Source organism: Triticum urartu, chromosome 7, assembly GCF_003073215.2.
Source record: "Triticum urartu cultivar G1812 chromosome 7, Tu2.1, whole genome shotgun sequence".
NCBI lineage: Eukaryota > Viridiplantae > Streptophyta > Magnoliopsida > Poales > Poaceae > Triticum > Triticum urartu.
In genome coordinates this window covers 705331539-705351029 of record NC_053028.1, presented here as the reverse complement: position 1 = coordinate 705351029, position 19491 = coordinate 705331539, and positions in this window count along the sequence as shown.

The window sequence follows — 19491 nt, the reverse complement described above, 5'->3', positions numbered from 1 at the left end:
TAATCTCGAAATACGCCAACCCAACATGTACCTTTGGAGACACCTGTAGAGCTCCTTTATAATCACCCAGTTACGTTGTGATGTTTGGTAGCACACAAAGTGTTCCTCCGGCAAACGGGAGTTGCATAATCTCATAGTCATAGGAACATGTATAAGTCATGAAGAAAGCAATAGCAACATACTAAACGATCGGGTGCTAAGCTAATGGAATGGGTCATGTCAATCAGATCATTCAACTAATGATGTGATCCCGTTAATCAAATAACAACTCTTTGTCCATGGTTAGGAAACATAACCATCTTTGATTAACGAGCTAGTCAAGTAGAGGCATACTAGTGACACTCTGTTTGTCTATGTATTCACACATGTATTATGTTTCCGGTTAATACAATTCTAGCATGAATAATAAACATTTATCATGATATAAGGAAATAAATAATAACTTTATTATTGCCTCTAGGACATATTTCTTTCTGTCTCCCACTTGCACTAGAGTCAATAATCTAGATCACATCGCCATGTGATTTAACATCAATAGCTCACATCTTTATGTGATTGATTCACATCTCCATGTGACTAACACCCAAAGGGTTTACTAGATTCAATAATCTAGTTCACATCGCTATGTGATTAAGACCCAAAAAGTGATCATGTTTTGCTTGTGAGAGAAGTTTAGTCAACGGGTCTGTCACATTTAGATCCGCATGTATTTTGCAAATTTCTATGTCAACAATGCTCTGCATGGAGCTACTCTAACTAATTGCTCCCACTTTCAATATGTATCCAGATTGAGACTTAGAGTCATCTGGATCAGTGTCAAAAACTTGCATCGACGTAACCCTTTACGATGAACCTTTTTGTCACGTCCATAATCGAGAAACATATCCTTATTTCACTAAGGATAATTCTGACCGCTGTCCAGTGATAGATCACTATTGTACTCCCTTGCCAAATCAGTGCAGGGTATACAATAGATCTGGTACACAGCATGACATACTTTATAGAACCTATGGCCAAGGCATAGGGAATGACTTTCATTCTCTTTCTATCTTCTGCCGTGGTCGGGCTTTGAGTCTTACTCAACTTCACACCTTGTAATACAGGCAAGAACTCTTTCTTTGACTGCTCCATTTTGAACTACTTCAAAATCTTGTCAAGGTATGTACTCATTGAAAAAACTTATCAAGCGTCTTGATCTATCTCTATAGATCTTGAAGCTCAATATGTAAGCAGCTTCACCGAAGTCTTTCTTTGAAAAAATCCTTTCAAACACTCCTTTATGCTTTACAGAATAATTCTACATTATTTCCGATCAACAATATGTCATTCACATATACTTATCAGAAATGCTGTAGTGCTCCCACTCACTTTCTTGTAAATACAGGCTTCACCGCAAGTCTGTATAAAACTATATGCTTTGATCAACTCATCAAAGCGTATATTCCAACTCCGAGATGCTTGCACCAGTCCACAGATGGATCGCTGGAGCTTGCACATTTTGTTAGCACCTTTCGGATTGACAAAACCTTCTGGTTGCATCATATACAACTCTTTTTTAATAAATCCATTAAGGAATGCAGTTTTGTTTATCCATTTGCCAGATTTCATAAAATGCGGCAATTACTAACATGATTCGGACAGACTCAAGCATAGATACGAGTGAGAAACTCTCATCGTAGTCAACACCTTGAACTTGTCGAAAACCTTTTGCGACAATTCTAGCTTTGTAGATAGTAACACTACTATCAGCGTCCGTCTTCCTCTTAAAGATCCATTTATTCTCAATTGCTTGCCGATCATCGAGCAAGTCAACCAAAGTCCAAACTTTGTTCTCATACATGGATCATATCTCAGATTTCATGGCCTCAAACCATTTCGCGGAATCTGGGCTCATCGTCGCTTCCTCATAGTTCGCAAGTTCGTCATGGTCTAGTAACATGACTTCCAGAACAGGATTACCGTACCACTCTGGTGCGGATCTCACTCTGGTTTACCTACGAGATTCGGTAGTAACTTGATCTAAAGTTACATGATCATCATCATTAGCTTCCTCACTAATTGGTGTAGTAGTCACAAGAACAGATTTTTGTGATGAACTACTTTCCAATAAGGGAGAAGGTACAATTACCTTATCAAGTTTTCTACTTTCCTCCCACTCACTTCTTTCGAGAGAAACTCCTTCTCTAGAAAGGATCCATTCTTAGCAACGAATGTCTTGCCTTCGGATCTGTGATAGAAGGTGTACCCGACAGTCTCCTTTGGGTATCCTATGAAGACATATTTCTCCGATTTGGGTTTGAGCTTATCAGGATGAAACTTTTTCATATAAGCATCACAATCCCAAACTTTAAGAAACGACAACTTTGGTTTCTTGCCAAAACACAGTTCAGATTGTGTCGTCTCAACGGATTTAGATGTTGCCCCTTTTTAACGTGAATGCAGCTGTCTTTAATGCATAACCCCAAAAAACTATAGTGGTAAATCGGTAAGAAACATCATAGATTGTACTATATCCAATAAAGTATGGTTATGACGTTCGGACACACCATTATGCTGTGGTGTTCCAGGTGGCACGAATTTGTGAAAATATTCCACATTGTTTTAATTGAAGGCCAAACTCGTAACTCAAATATTTTACCTCTGCGATCATATCGTAGAAACTTTTATTTTCTTGTCACGATGATTTTCCACTTCACTCTGAAATTCTTTGAACCGTTCAAATGTTTCAGACTTATGTTTCATCAAGTAGATATCCCCATATCTGCTCAAATCATCTGTGAAGGTCAGAAAATAATGATACCTGCTGCAAGCCTTAATATTCATCGGACCACATACATCAGTATGTATGATTTCCAACAAATCTGTTGCTTGCTTCATTGTTCCGGAGAACGGCGTTTTAGTCATCTTGCCCATAAGGCATGGTTCGCAAGCATCAAGTGATTCATAATCAAGTGATTCCAAAAGCCCATCAGCATGGAGTTTCTTCATGCGCTTTACACCAATATGACTTAAACGGCAGTGCCACAAATACGTTGCACTATCATTATTAACTTTGCATCTTTTGGTTTCAATATTATGAATATGTGTATCACTATGATCGAGATCCAACGAACTTGTTTAATTGGGTGTATGACCATCGAAGGTTTTATTCATGTAAACAGAACAACAATTATTCTCTGACTTTAATGAATAATCATATTGCAATAAACATGATCAAATCATATTCATGCTCAATGAAAAAAACCAAATAACACTTATTTAGGTTCAACACTAATCCCGAAAGTATAGGGGAGTGTGCGATGATGATCATATCAATCTTGGAACTACTTCCAACACACATCGTCACTTCACCCTTAACTAGTCGCTGTTTATTCTGCAACTCCTGTTTCGAGTTACTACTCTTAGCAACTGATCCAGTATCAAATACTGAGGGGTTGCTATAAACACTAGTAAAGTACACATCAATAACATGTATATCAAATATACTTTTGTTCACTTTGCCATCCTTCTTATCCGCCAAATACTTGGGGTAGTTCCGCTTCCAGTGACCAATCCCTTTGCAGTAGAAGCACTTAGTCTCAGGCTTAGGACTAGACTTGGGTTTCTTCACTTGAGCAGCAACTTGCTTGCCGTTCTTCTTGAAGTTCCCCTTCTTCCTTTTGCCCTTTTCTTGAAACTAGTGGTCTTGTCTACCATCAACACTTGATGTTTTTCTTGATTTCTACCTTCGTCGATTTCAGCATCACGAAGAGCTTGGGAATTGTTTCCGTTATCCCTTGCATATTATAGTTCATCATGAAGTTCTACTAACTTGGTGATGGTGACTAGAGAATTCTGTCAATCACTATCTTATCTGGAAGATTAACTCCCACTTGATTCAAGCGATTGTAGTACTCAGACAATCTGGGCACATGCTCACTAGTTGAGCGATTCTCCTCCATCTTTTAGCTATAGAACTTGTTGGAGACTTCATATCTCTCAACTCGGGTTTTTGCTTGAAATATTAACTTCAACTCCTGGAACATCTCATATGGTCCATGACGTTCAAAACGTCTTTTGAAGTCCCGATTCTAAGCCGTTAAGCATGGTGCACTAAACTATTAAGTAGTCATCATATTGAGCTAGCCAAACGTTTATAACGTCTGCATCTGCTCCTGCAATAGGTCTGTCACCTAGCGGTGCATCAAGGACATAATTCTTCTGTGCAGCAATGAGGATAAACCTCAGATCACGGATCCAATCCGCATCATTGCTACTAACATCTTTCAACACAATTTTCTCTAGGAACATATCAAAATAAACACAGGGAAGCAACAACGCGAGCTATTGATCTACAACATAATTTGCAAAATACTACTAGGACTAAGTTCATGATAAATTAAAGTTCAATTAATCATATTACTTAAGAACTCCCACTTAGATAGACATCCCTCTAATCCTCTAAGTGATCACGTGATTGAAATCAACTAAACCATGTCCGATCATCACGTGAGATGGAGTAGTTTCATTGGTGAACATCACTATGTTGATCATATCTACTATATGATTCACGCTCGACCTTTCGGTCTCTGTGTTCCGAGGCCATATCTGCATATGCTTGGCTCATCAAGTATAACCTGAGTATTCCGTGTGTGCAACTGTTTTGCACCCGTTGTATTTGAATGTAGAGCCTATCACACCCGATCATCACATGGTGTCTCAGCACGAAGAACTTTCGCAATGGTGCATACTCAGGGAGAACACTTCTTGATAATTTTGGTGAGAGATCATCTTATAATGCTACCGTCAATCAAAGCAAGATAAGATGCATAAAAGATAAACATCACATGCAATCAATATAAGTGATATGATATGGCCATCATCATCTTGTGCCTGTGATCTCCATCTCCGAAGCACCGTCATGATCACCATCGTCACCGGCCCGACAGCTTGATCTCCATCGTAGCATCGTTGTCGTCTCGCCAATCGTATGCTTCCACGACTATCGCTACCGCTTAGTGATAAAGTAAAGCATTACAGCGCGATTGCATTGCATACAATAAAGCGACAACCATATGGCTCCTGCCAGTTGCCGATAACTCGGTTACAAAACATGATCATCTCATACAATAAAATTTAGCATCATGTCTTGACCATATCACATCACAACATGCCCTGCAAAAACAAGTTAGAAGTCCTCTACTTTGTTGTTGCAAGTTTTACGTGGCTGCTACGGGCTTAAGCAAGAACCAATCTCACCTACGCATCAAAACCACAACGATAGTTTGTCAAGTTGATGCCGTTTTAACCTTCGCAAGGACCGGGCGTAGCCACACTCGGTTCAACTAAAGTTGGAGAAACAGTCACCCGCAAGCCACCTTTGTGCAAAGCACGTCGGGAGAACCGGTCTCGCGTAAGCGTACACGTAATGTCGGTCCGGGCCGCTTCATCAAACAATACCGCCGAACCAAAGTATGACATGCTGGTAGGCAGTATGATTTATATCGCCCACAACTCACTTGTGTTCTACTCGTGCATATAACATCAAACCATAAAACCTAGGCTCGGATGCCACTGTTGGGTTTCGTAGTAATTTCAAAAAATTTCCTACGCACACGCAAGATCATGGTGATGCATAGCAATGAGAGGGGAGAGTGTTGTCTACGTACCCTCGTAGACCGACGCGGAAGCGTTGACACAACGTAGAGGAAGTAGTCGTACGTCTTCCCGATCCGACCGATCCAAGCACAGTTACTCCGGCACCTTCGAGTTCTTGGCACACGTTCAGCTCGATGACACTCCCCGGGCTCCGATCCAGCAAAGCTTCGGGGATGAGTTCCGTCAGCACAACGGCGTGGTGACGATGATGATGATCTACCGACGCAGGGCTTCGCCTAAGCACTACAACGATATGACCGAGGTGGAATATGGTGGAAGGGGGCACCGCACACGGCTAAGGAACGATCACGAGGATCAACTTGTGTGTTCTAGGGTGCCCCCTTGCCTCCGTATATAAAGGATCCAAGGAGGGGGGGGGGGTGCGGCCGGCCCTATGGAGGCGCGCAGGAGGAGTCCTACTCCTACCGGGAGTAGGACCCCCCTCCCTTTTCCTTGTCCAAGTAGGAGAGGTGGAAGGAGAGGAGGAAAGGGGGGGCGCCGCCCCTCCCTCCTTGTCCAATTCGGACTAGGGGGAGAGGGGGCGCGCAGCCTGCCTTGGCAGCCCCTTCCTCTTCTCCACTTTAGGCCCATGAGGCCCACTAACCCCCCGGGGGGTTCCGGTAACCCCCCGGTGCTCCGGTTTTATCCGAAACTTCTCCGGAACGCTTCCGGTGTCCGAATATAGTCATCCAATATATCAATCTTTATGTGTCGACCATTTTGAGACTCCTCGTCATGTCCGTGATCACATCCGGGACTCCGAACTAACTTCGGTACATCAAAATGCATAAACTCATAATAACTGTCATCGTAACGTTAAGCGTGCGGACCCTACGGTTCGAGAACAATGTAGACATGACTGAGACAAATCTCCGGTCAATAACCAACAGCGGGACCTGGATGCCCATATTGGCTCCTACATATTCTACGAATATCTTTATCGGTCATACCGCATAACAACATACGTTGTTCCCTTTGTCATCGGTATGTTACTTGCCCGAGATTCGATCATCGGTATCCAATACCTAGTTCAATCTCGTTACCGGCAAGTCTCTTTACTCGTTACATAATACATCATCTCTCAACTAACTCATTAGTTGCAATGCTTGCAAGGCTTATGTGATGTGCATTACCGAGAGGGTCCAGAGATACCTCTCCGACATTCGGAGTGACAAATCCTAATCTCGAAATACGCCAACCCAACATGTACCTTTGGAGACACCTGTAGAGCTCCTTTATAATCACCCAGTTACGTTGTGACGTTTGGTAGCACACAAAGTGTTCCTCCGGCAAACGGGAGTTGCATAATCTCATAGTCATAGGAACATGTATAAGTCATGAAGAAAGCAATAGCAACATACTAAACGATCGGGTGCTAAGCTAATGGAATGGGTCATGTCAATCAGATCATTCAACTAATGATGTGATCCCGTTAATCAAATAACAACTCTTTGTCCATGGTTAGGAAACATAACCATCTTTGATTAACGAGCTAGTCAAGTAGAGGCATACTAGTGACACTCTGTTTGTCTATGTATTCACACATGTATTATGTTTCCGGTTAATACAATTCTAGCATGAATAATAAACATTTATCATGATATAAGGAAATAAATAATAACTTTATTATTGCCTCTAGGGCATATTTCCTTCACATCAGACTTCACCGTGCTGCAGCGGCCCGACGTCGTTCGCCCTAGGGAATTTTTGCCCGAAGGCACGCCTGCGGAGGAGGGCAAAGAGGGGCCGGCGTTCCCGGTGCTGATCCACTTGGATGTCGTCAAGGACTACACGCCGATCTCCCCTCGGCGTGGTGAGCGCGCGAGGTGGCCGCGCACGTACCGCTTCAAGGGAAAATGGCGATTTGGCACCAAGGATGGAGAGGACAGGGCCAGGTCTGTGGGCTCCGGTTCCAACCGTCTGGCTGGGCGAAGGAGCGACGATGAAGAGGGTGATGGATAAGGCAGCAGCCGTCGCCGTGGAGCGCAGGGAGGGGTGCACAAGCGCTTCTTCCAGAGCATGCGCGAGCAAGCCATGTGTCGGGGCACTGGGAGCAGGGAGCCGGAGCCTCGGCGCCATCGCCAGCGCGCTGGCACCACCGCCGACGAGGCCCCGGTTGGTGCTGCCGCCCTGGCTGACCTACAAGTGGGGCAAGGTAGCCGGCCGGCAATCATGATCCTTGTTAATCCTGCTCGAGAGGAGGTGAGGGTGGTGCAGCCTGAAGAGATGCGTCTGATACAGCCTGAGGTGCAGGTGGTACAGCCTGAAGAGATGCGTATGTTGCAGCCTGAGGTGCAGGTGGTACAGCCTGAAGAGTTGCAGATGGAGCAGCCTGAAAGGTTAAGGAGGCAGCCCGACAGCCTAGGCAGGGAAGATGTTGCTTGCAATGAGTGGCAGCCCGATCAACGGGAGCGTGAGCGGGTGCTCGTGACCCCGTCCTTGGAGGTGCAGCAGGAGCTCGTGACCCAGTTCCAAGGAGTGCATCCCATTCAGTCTGTACAAGTGGCTGGGGAACAAGCAGACCAGCTGGCTGATGAAGATACCAGAAGTGATGCTCAAAGCGTTGCAGATGCCCCGACCGCAAGGCGCAGTGCTGACGAGTGGCTTGTTGAATCTGCTCTGCCGCCGCCGGAGCTCGCTGCCAGTGCTCTGACGATGATGGACATAGAGGCCTGGGGACCGTCGTTGACCAACCTCCCGTCAACGCAGCCTGTCTACATGCAGCAGCAGCTCCAGCCCCTTGGCCCCATGACTGGGATGATGCCGTTGTACTCACCGCCTAGGCAGGAGCTGCAACCTGTCTGGACCAACAGCTTCAGCTATGGCGCGACCGGCGTGGACACCTTTTTTTGCGATGGGCCATCAGGTCACGAGCTACCACCGCTGCCGCCGTCCCTGGGATCATGCGGCATGTCGCCTTGGGGCTCTTCGGTCACGCCCGTTGTCGCTGCCGGGCAAAGCAGGGAGCTGCTTGCACCTTGCTGGAGGCCTTGCTGGCTCCCGAGCTGGGAGGAGGCCCAGTTGCAGCTTCCACAGTTGGTGCCGACTTGGGCCTCTGGGCCTGAGGTGGTGTTTGGGCCTGGTGCAGCAACGCTGCAGTTGCAGCCTACTGCATCACCTCCACAGCTCGGTTTCAGCCAGACCCAGTCAATCGAGGAGCGAAGGGCTAGGTAAGCGCTTGCGGACGCCAACCTTTCAGGCACTGGCCTAATCGCTGCCATCACTGATCGGGTATCGATGCTGCATATTGACGAGAAGAAAGCCTTCATCAACAAGATCGCCTCGTTGTTGTCCTCTTCTATCCTGCCCGCACCAGCGCCATCTGTTTTAGCTAGGCGCAAACTCAAGAGCAGACTGGCCGGTGTGATCAAGACCCCCAGACAGAGTGCCCGGCTGCTACGCCTGCAAACCAGCTTCTCCTCCTCCTGGAGAGCTCAAGCTGCGATCTGTGTCAAGTTGGGTTTCATCAAGAGAGAGGCAGACTTCAACGATGACACGCTGCTGGCCTACATCGACTTCTTCCGCGAGCCCATGCCGGCCGACAACGTCGCGAAGCTGATGCAGATCGATGGCCTCTCGTCCTCGTCACAGCTGCGCCTGCTAGATGAGGAGCTTCAAGCCATCCTCGATGAGCTCTCGACGAGAGCGGCCTGACGCTGCAGCGTCCCTGTCTTTTGCAGATGTATCAGTTTCCATGTTTAGTTGCATGTTGACCTATTTGCTCACGCTGAGGCCTGGGCCTCGGTGCTATGTTCTGCTTGTTGAACTCCATTCGAACCTGCCATATCAGGCGGTCACTTCCTGTAGCTGCTTTCTGTTTACTAATGTGTGAGAAACTTTCGATTTTTAATTGGAACGTGAGAGGTCTCAACGATGGTGCGAGGCGTGCCGCCTCTCGCGCGCTTATTGACAGCCTTGACTGCTCCATCGTTTGTCTGCAAGAAACCAAGTTGCCGTCCTGCACGATGACTGATCGTCGTGAAGTTGTGGGGCAGCGCTATGATCAGCATGTTGCGCTGGATGCTGATGGCACGCGCAGTGGCATCATGCTGTGTTGGCGCTCGAGCAGTTTTGCCGTCAGTAGGGTCGATGTTAGAGCCTTCTCGATCACTGCCACCTTCTCGCCGGTTGGCGGCAGATCACCATGGTCGTTAACCACGGTGTATGGCCCCCATGATGACCAGCGGAAAGACCTTTTCCTAGCCGAGCTCGCCTCCATCCACAATTCTATGTCCGGGCCTTGGGTGCTCATCGGCGATTTCAACTTAATCACTAGCCCGCAGGACAAGAACAATTCCAGAATCTGCCGACGATGGATGAACAAATTCCGTAGAACCCTTAACTCCTCTTGCGTGCATGAGATTCCTTTGATAGGACAAAGATTCACTTGGAGCAACGAACAGGCACGCCTACGCTCGTGCGCCTTGACCGCGCATTCTGTAACGTGGACTGGGAGCTCCTCTTCCCAGCGGCGAAGCTCATCCCACAGTCCTCAGCGATCTCGGACCACTGCCCGCTGTTGCTACTAAATGATAGCATCATCAGGACCAACAGACGCTTTCGTTTTGAATCTTATTGGTAGTTCGTCGAAGGTTTCCAGGAGGTAGTGCAGCAATCCTGGGTGAGGGATGCTGGCAACTCTTGCCCCCTGACTAGGCTGAACCGTAAGCTTTAGCGTTTGAGCAAAGCGCTGCAAACTTGGAGCAAGAGCACCATCGGTGATATCCAAAAGCAATTTGCGACAGTGAACGAGTTAATTCTGCAACTGGACCGTGCGCAAGATTTTCGTGAGCTGAACGCGGATGAGAGCGAGCTGCGTTGCAAGCTCAAATCCCGCATGATGGGTTTGGCAGTGCTAATTAAAATCAAGAAGCGGCAGAGAAGTAGGGTTTTGTGGCTAAAGGCCGGTGATGCGAACACGAAATTCTTTCAGCGAAAAGCCAATGCTCGTCACAACAGAAACACCATCCACTTGCTGCATGGCCCGAATGGCACGGCCACGACTCAAGATGCTATCACTGAGCTTGCACACGATCACTTCAAAGGCATTTTCGGCACGGACAAGCTTAGATCCACGGCTCTTAATTGGGATACCCTTGAGCTTGAGCACGTAGACCTCGCGGACCTCGAGCAGGAGCTATCCTTGGACGAGATCAAGCGCGCCATAGACGACATCCCGGCCGACAAAGCTCCGGGGCCGGACGGCCTCTCGGGCAGTTTTTTTAGAGCTTGCTGGGACATCATCAAGCTAGACTTACTTGCAGCTCTGAATCAGCTTTTCTGGATGGACAGCCGTGGGCTTGACCGTATAAACCGTGCTCTCATCATTCTAATTCCGAAAAAGCTGGGCGCGGATGCCATCCAGGACTTCAGACCGATCTCGTTACTCCATAGCGTGGTCAAAATCTTCTCAAAGATCCTCGCCCTAAGGCTGGGTCCAAAGCTCGTCGATCTTGTGGATCAATGCCAAAGTGCCTTCATTAAAAAGCGAAGCATCCAGGAAAACTTCATCCATGTCCAGAACACTGCTCGATTCTTTCATAAGACCAAAAAACCTGCCATTCTTCTGAAGCTTGATATTGCATAAGCCTTCGATTCGATATCGTGGGCTTACATCCTTGATATGCTTGAGGCTAGAGGTTTTGGCCTGCGCTGGCGGAATTGGGTCGCCATGCTATTGCGCTCCTCGACCTCCAAAGTGATGATCAATGGGCAAAAATCAGAGGCAATCCTGCACAATTGTGGTCTTCGCCAGGGAGACCCGCTCTCCCCGTTCTTATTCATCCTGGCCATGGACCCTTTGCAGCGGATGTTATCCTTGGCCACGGAGCATGGAGTCCTCTCCAAGCTTCCCAGACGCAGGCGGGTGCAGCGCTGCTCCTTCTATGCTGACGACGTCGCACTTTTCATGAACCCCTCCGAAGACGACGCAAGAATGGTCAGCCTTCTGTTGCGCTGTTTTGCGTCTGCGACTGGCCTCTGTACTAACGCGGGCAAGAGCTCGGCCTTGCCGATCTGCTGTGGTTCGTTGGATATAGCGCGTATCCTTTCGCCGCTGGGCATCCTGATCAGGCAATTCCCGACGCTGTACCTGGGAATGCCTCTGTCTCTTCGTAACTTAACAAAAACCGAGCTGGATCCCTTTCTGATCAAATTCGGGAACAAAGCAGCAACCTGGAAAGGTGGCCTCATGGCCAAAAGTGGTATGTTGGTTCTCCTAAAAACCGGGCTTATCCCCCTTGCTGTTTACATGATGACAGTACACGAGCTGCCGGCCTGGGTCATTAAGCGCATGATTAAAATTTCTCGATCTTGGTTATGGAGTGGAGAGTCATCGGCGAACGGCGGTAACTGCAAGGTGGCCTGGAACCTTATATGCCGTCCAAAGCACCTAGGTGGCCTGGGTGTGCTCGACCTGGCCAAGTTCGGAAGAGCCCTCAGACTCCGATGGCTTTGGATGGCCTGGCAGAGACCCCAAAGGCCATGGGCCAGCTTCCCCCTGTCATGCTCGAAGGAGGAGAGGCAATTATTTGCGATGGCTACTGAAATTACAGTCGGAGATGGAAAATCAATCAACTTCTGGCAGGACCACTGGTTGCAGGGTTGCTGCCCAATGACTCTCGCCCCGTCGCTCTTTTCAATCTCGGCAAGGAAAAATAGATATGTCTCAGATGCGTTACATGAGGAGACGTGGATCAAGGACCTGGCCTTTTCTGGAATACAATTAAAATCGTCCACGGAAAAATCTCACAGATATTTATCCAACAGAAAAAAAGAGTTCCATACACAATCAAGTAAAGAAAAGTTACTGCTGTGCATGATAGCATCAGGTCCCACAAGGCATGCACTTGTTCTCTTTGCTGGCTCGGTTCTTCAAAGTTACCTCTGTTGCTGCAGTTTCAGGCTCAGGGCTGATTCAAAGAGGGATGAATGAGTTGAGGATTGAACTTGCCTTTTGCTGCGCGACTCTGCTCTTCAAACCTACAGAACTTTTGTTGCATTTCCAGCGCTCTTTTTTGAAGTATCGTCCTCGGCTCAGCTTCTTGCTGCATGTTCATCAGGGAATAATAACTGAACTTCTCTGAACTTGCTGACCCTTGCATAAAAAAACCAACAGACACTCTACAAAAACAGCCACCTGCTCTTCCCTTATCCATCCTCAACTTGCCATTTCTTCCAGCGGGCAGAAGGCATAGAAAAGCTTATCCTTGGCTCCCATCAGGCAGTTCTGGTTGTCCATTCATTGCGCCGCGCCTTGATGGATCACCGGGACCGGACCTCCTTGGGGTTTCAACACCATGGATGCATGTGGGAGCATGGGACCAGGTGCAGCTCCAATTAATCAGGGTCAGCAAGTCAGAATTCGGTCTGAGGTGACAAACAGGAAAAGGTTGGTGCTCCAATTTCAATCTACTGGCCTCCTGGAACCGGATGATCGACAGGATTGATGTCAAATTACCGGGAAATCTTATTCGCAAAAAAGATTACCAGGAAATCTGGCGTTCTCTTGCACAACTAGATTTTCCAGTGAAGCGGCATGCTGCGAGCCAACTGCATTGTCCTTCCTGTCGCTATTTCTGTAGAAGCCTGAAAGTTGGGGGTGCAGATATTAGAGATGCAGATAATAACAGTTAATAATTCAGTAATGGAGCTGTCACTCACATAACTCGCCAAATGTGGATAGTTGATCTTCAAGTAGTTGGCAAGTAGTTGCTCTTCTCCTTTCTATTCACTCCCAGTTGGCAGCAAGTGACCATGCACTGTTATACTGTTATGTACTTATGTATACCTGGATCATATGAACACACACATTGGAAGCAACAATCCCTTTACCAATGTTGTTTGCAGTGTGACACGTCCCTCGGGCAGAAGCTGGTGTCGCGGCTCAAGATGAAGCCAAACATGTAGATGGGCAAGGAGGAGAGAAGCGGTCACTCACTCGCCTTGGTTGGTGTCGATCGAGCGGGCCAAGGACGGTGCAGCATGAACTGAATCTGTCTTTGTGTGGGTGTAGCCATGAATAAAATTGTGTAACATCGATATGAATAATAAAAGAAAAAATGTGATGGTTAATATTGCTGTGTTCCGTTGTTCAAATCATAATTTCAGATGTGCCATAGATCGTTTAATCTTTCATAACCAAAAGTGCAGCTAATTTGCAGTTGTTTTTACTAGATCTGGAGATTTTCTGCAGCTAAAAAAGTCATCAAGGAAGCAAAAAAAGATTGAGAAAAAAAGATTGTGTGTTTTTTTAGAAACTAAAAAAAATGATTGTGTAGTCTGTCAGACAACCTCTAGGCTACCTTGCATAGGCAGAACGATCCTCTACAGCCATTGGACTGCAGGCAGGAGTGACGAATGACCCTTTGAACCGAACGCATCACAGCTTATTTTTTCAGAGGAAAGCAAGCCTGTAAAGTTTCATGCAAATCGAACGGAGCTGAGCGAGTGAGATGCATAGACGTACGAGGGATGTCATCGAGCTGAATGTGTGCTGAACTCGGAGGTGTCATGCGTTCGGTACTTGGATCGGTCGGATCATGAAGACGTACGACTACATCAACCACATTGTGCTAACGCTTCCGCTTAACAGTCTACGAGGGTACGTGGACGACACTCTCCCCTCTCGTTGCTATGCATCACCATGATCCTGTGTGTGCGTGGGAAATTTTTGAAATTACCACGTTCCCCAACACCCCGTTCCTCCGCTTTGTAGTTAGGTTTTGGATTTGTAGATCGTGGTGCGCCGTTGGGGTGGTGGGAGCGGCGCCGAGACGAATAAGTCTGCCTCAGCTTCACTCCCACACCGGCAGTGTCGTTCATGGCGGCGTCTCGGAGTTGATGGCATCGTGTGATTGCCTATCCTTCGGATCGGTTCTGTTAGGGTTCATGGATGATGTCGGCGAGGCAGCGACGGCGACTCCATCAGGTGTGTCTCTCCTTCTGCTCTGTCCCCGTTGCTGTGGCGTTGTCTCCGACGTCATGGTGGAGCAGAGAGGTTTTGTCATCCAGGAGTACGCGCAGACGGCTGTCTGCGCAAGTGACAGCTGGAAGATGGTGCATCCCGTGCTGGGTTTGTGGTTGGTGGCTGATAGTTCTGGTTTCCTCCTTCGACGTCGTTGTCGTGCTGGGGTGTCAGATCTAGAGTTCGATGGCGTGTCCGGGGACATGTTGCCCCGGTCCGATTCTTTCAACGGCAATGGTTTTGCTTCTGACAAACTACTTTCGAGGTCCGTAAAGCTGCTGATCAGCGATGGAGCCGCGTCGAGCTCGGGTGAAGAGGTGATCTGTTTTCTTTCCCTTTGGTGGCCACTTCGATGGTGTCGGAGGAGAGGAACATGCGCTGATATTTTGCATAGGATTATCCTATTTTTTTCAGCCTTGTAATGTCGGTGCTTACGTGCCTTGTAACCGGATCTTTATTTTATAAATGAGACACGTATTACCATGAAAAAAAATGAAAAAAAAAAGACAGCAGCCGTCTAAACCTTTGTACATGCCCTCATTAGCCTAGACGAGTGAATTAGGCAGTGTGTCATTCATAATTGATGACTGAAACTCTGCACCGTGACACAGCCATGGTACATACCTGTGCCGTGGCATGCCTCCTACGGTCCTATCTCGTACGGCGTCCTGGTCATTTTTATTTTATTTTTTTGAGGAACCGCGTCCTGGTCTTTCTTGCGGGGCAAGTGGGCCGGCCCGCGAATTTAACACCAGCCAATACAACCAACGATGGCCTGGATACCGAGCCCACTGAGCGCCGTCCTCCGAAACAATTTCGGCTGTCGCGGCTCACTAGCGCGTTGGCTAAGGTCGTGGGCCAGCGGACGAACGCGACGGCCCAGTCTGGGAATAAACTAACGCAGCCCCTGGAAACGTTTAGCACCACATCGCTTGGCTAGAAACATTTTACGCGGCTTAAATAGCCCAGGTGCCGACGTTTCCATCGCCGAGGACGCAGAGCTGATTCATCAGCTCAGCCGAGGCGAAAGCAGTCGCTACGCACTTCTGGCCGGGCCTGTCCTGGCGGCCTGTGACCCTAGGTCTCTCCCCTGGAGGTGCAGGGGGTTGGAAGTACGGTGCGATGTTAGTCTTTTTTTCCCTAATATTTATTACTTTTCTTTCATATTTTGCAGGTTGTGCAACATGTGCACATGTAAAGTCTAAAATAAAAACTAAAAATAAACAAACTTTTTCTTTACCTAATTTTTTCTTTTCTTTATTAGTCTTTTTATTTTTTTTTTAATTTGCTAATATACTCTATTTTACTACTCTAAGCTCAAAAATCTAATAATTTGCAGGTGTGGCAATAGGTGCACATGTAAAGTCTAAATAAAATGAAAACTAAAAAAAACTGAGAAAAGAATGTTGGTGGCCAGCCGAGTTGAGAAAAGAATGTATCCATAAATGCTTATTTTTGGCAGGAATAGCAGAGAAACTAGTTCTTCTTTTCAGTGCTCGATTAATTTTCTAGTTCGTACTACCATCTTTCTTTACTTGAAGAAGAAAAATGGTAGAAACAACACCCAGCCATTACTTACAAACGTACTGCCCATGCAGCATTGTCAGCAATGCAAATTAATTTGTCAAGGAAAAAATCTTAGAGTATTGATAATAAAAAATAATTCAGCATACGGTGCACATTTCAGGGCTATCGGCTCGATTGTCTCGGATCTGCTGTCAATTCACATGCCATTTACATCTACTAGTATTCGATATATTCACCTAACGGATTAGGTTTGGTTTCTGTAAGCACTTGGTTGAATGCTGTGGGCACTCCTTGTAGCTTCACAACATGCCGTGTTCCATGGTCCAGCCTGACAAAACTTTTGTTGCAAACATAAGACGCTTGATATTTTCGTCAGTCACTGCCATGCCATAGGGTTGCTCAATCAATGGGGAAGATAAGAAGCAATACCCTAATATTTATTACTTTTCTTTCATATTTTGCAGGTTGTGCAACATGTGCACATGTAAAGTCTAAAATAAAAACTAAAAATAAACAAACTTTTTTTCTTTACCTAATATTTTTTCTTTTCTTTTATTAGTCTTTTTATTTTTTTTAATTTTGCTAATATTACTCTATTTTACTACTCTAAGGCTCAAAATCTAATAATTTGCAGGTTGTGCAATAGGTGCACATGTAAAGTCTAAAATAAAAAAAATGAAAACTAAAAATAAACTGAGAAAAGAATGTTGGTGGCCAGCCGAGTTGAGAAAAGAATGTATCCAATAAATGCTTATTTTTGGCAGGAATAGCAGAGAAACTAGTTCTTCTTTTCAGTGCTCGTATTATTTTCTTAGTTCGTACTACCATCTTTCTTTACTTGAGAAGAAAATGGTAGATAACAACACCCAGCCATTACTTACAAACGTACTGCCCATGCAGCATTGTCAGCAATGCAAATTAAATTTGTCCAAGGAAAAATCTTAGAGTTATTGATAATAAAAAATAATTCAAGCATACGGTGCACAGATTCAGGGGCTATTCGGCTCGATTGTCTCGGATCTGCTGTCAATTCACATGCCATTTACATCTACTAGTATTCGATATATTCACCTACCGGATTAGGTTTGGTTTCTGTAAGCACTTGGTTGAATGCTGTGGGCACTCCTTGTAGCTTCATAACATGCCGTGTTCCATGGTCCAGCCTGACAAAACTTTTGTTGCAAACATAAGACGCTTGATATTTTCGTCAGTCACTGCCATGCCATAGGGTTGCTCAATCAATGGGGAAGATAAGAAGCAATACCTTTTTTCACACGGCTTGTCGCGATCCAGTCATAGTGATTATCCGATCATGTGAGACGATTGGAGGCTCCTAGATAGTGATCTGTCTGGACTATCTGGTGGTCCGTTACTCTTCTGTAGATTAGCTCTTAGCACTAACTGGATGTAGGTAGGACCAACATGCAGGAGAACTGGAGAATAGTTGACTTCTTCTCCCACCACCCGGAGAGTCTGCACATGTTCACCTTCCTCTTTGATGATGTTGGCATCCCACTCAACTACAGGCACATGGACGGTTTTGGTGTCAACACCTACACCTTGATCAGCAGGGATGGAAAGGCTCACCTTGTTAAGTTCCATTGGAAGCCTACATGTGGTGTCAAGTGCCTCTTAGATGATGAAGCCGTTACTGTTGGAGGCACCTGCCACACCCATGCCACAAAGGACTTGACTGATGCTATTGCAGCTGGGAATTACCCAGAATGGAAGCTCTTCATTCAGACCATTGATGCTGATCATGAGGATAGATTTGACTTTGACCCTCTTGATGTCACCAAGACCTGGCCAGAGGATATCATCCCACTGCAACCAGTTGGACGGATGGTCCTGAACAAGAACATCGATAATTTCTTCGCAGAAAACGAACAGCTTGCTTTCTGCCCAGCAGTCACTGTCCCTGGAATCCACTACTCTGATGATAAGCTGCTCCAGACAAGGATTTTCTCCTATGCTGATACCCAGAGGCACCGTCTCGGTCCAAACTACTTGATGCTTCCTGTGAATGCCCCGAAATGTGCTCACCACAACAACCATCATGATGGCCTAATGAATTTCATGCACAGGGATGAGGAGGTACATTGTTCTTTAAAACTTTTGCATCCCCTTCTGCTTGCATGATGTAGTATTTCCTCCGATTGACAGAAATAATGTATAGTTAAGTTATGTTTCAAGTTCACTGCAGTTACATATATTTGGCTTGATTTTCAGGTGAACTACTTCCCTTCAAGGTTTGATTCTACTCGTCATGCTGAACAGTACCCTATTCCTCCTCGTGTTCTGTTTGGCTGCCGGGAAAAGGTATGCAAATTGGAATGTTAGAATTCTAATTCTATTCGTACTACTGCCAGTCCCTTTGCATGTAGCCAAACTGTTTCCAGTTATTATTTATTGCTATTTGCTAATGATGACTAAAATACTCTGTGAATTAAACTCCTACCATGTGTTTTGACAAATTGTTTGCTACATTTGTAATTTTGGAACTGCGGTGTATTATCGAGAAAGAGAACAATTTCAAGCAGGCTGGCGAGAGATACCGTTCCTTCGACCCTGCCAGGTTCCATCCCAAACTCAGTTTGATTTGTTTCAAGTCTTTAGGCACATAGAAGAAATCAAGCAGCGTTGCTAACCGAAGTGTTTCTTATATGAACACGCAGGCAAGCCGTTTCCTCCAGCGGTGGGTTGATGCGCTCACTGATGCTCGCGTAACCCATGAAATCCAGGGCATCTGGGTGTCATACTGGTCACAGGTACACTTCTGTTCTTTATTTTCAGTTGACCATGCACACTGCTCTACTGTTACATGTATCTGGGATTATTGAAACACACTGAAACCAACCATGCTTTTACCAATGCTGTTTGCAGTGTGACGCGTCCCTCGGGCAAAAGCTGGCGTCGCGGCTCAAGATGAAGCCGAACATGTAGATGGGCAATAAGGAGAGAACCAGTCGCTCACCCGCCTCGGTTGGTGTCAGATCGAGCCAAGGAGGGTGCAGCATGAACTGAATATGTGCTCTGTGGGTGTAGCCATGAATAAAAATGTGTAACAGTGAAATGAATATCGTATGTAATACCGATGAACAATGATAGTTGGTCTTGTGAACCGGTGTTGCCGGGTTCTTCTGTCGTACTGTGTCTGTGCAAAAGAGAAAATAAAAGACAATGTGTTGGTTAATCTTTGATGTGTTCCATCTTCAGTCTGATAGAAGCTTTGATGATCCATTTTGTTTGGCTCTCCTGCCACTGCTGTTTCATAATTTGAAATGTGGTACTTTTCATAAACAAAAGTGCACCTAATTTCAGATGAAGAGATTTTTCTGCCGGAAAAAAATTCAAATAGGAAG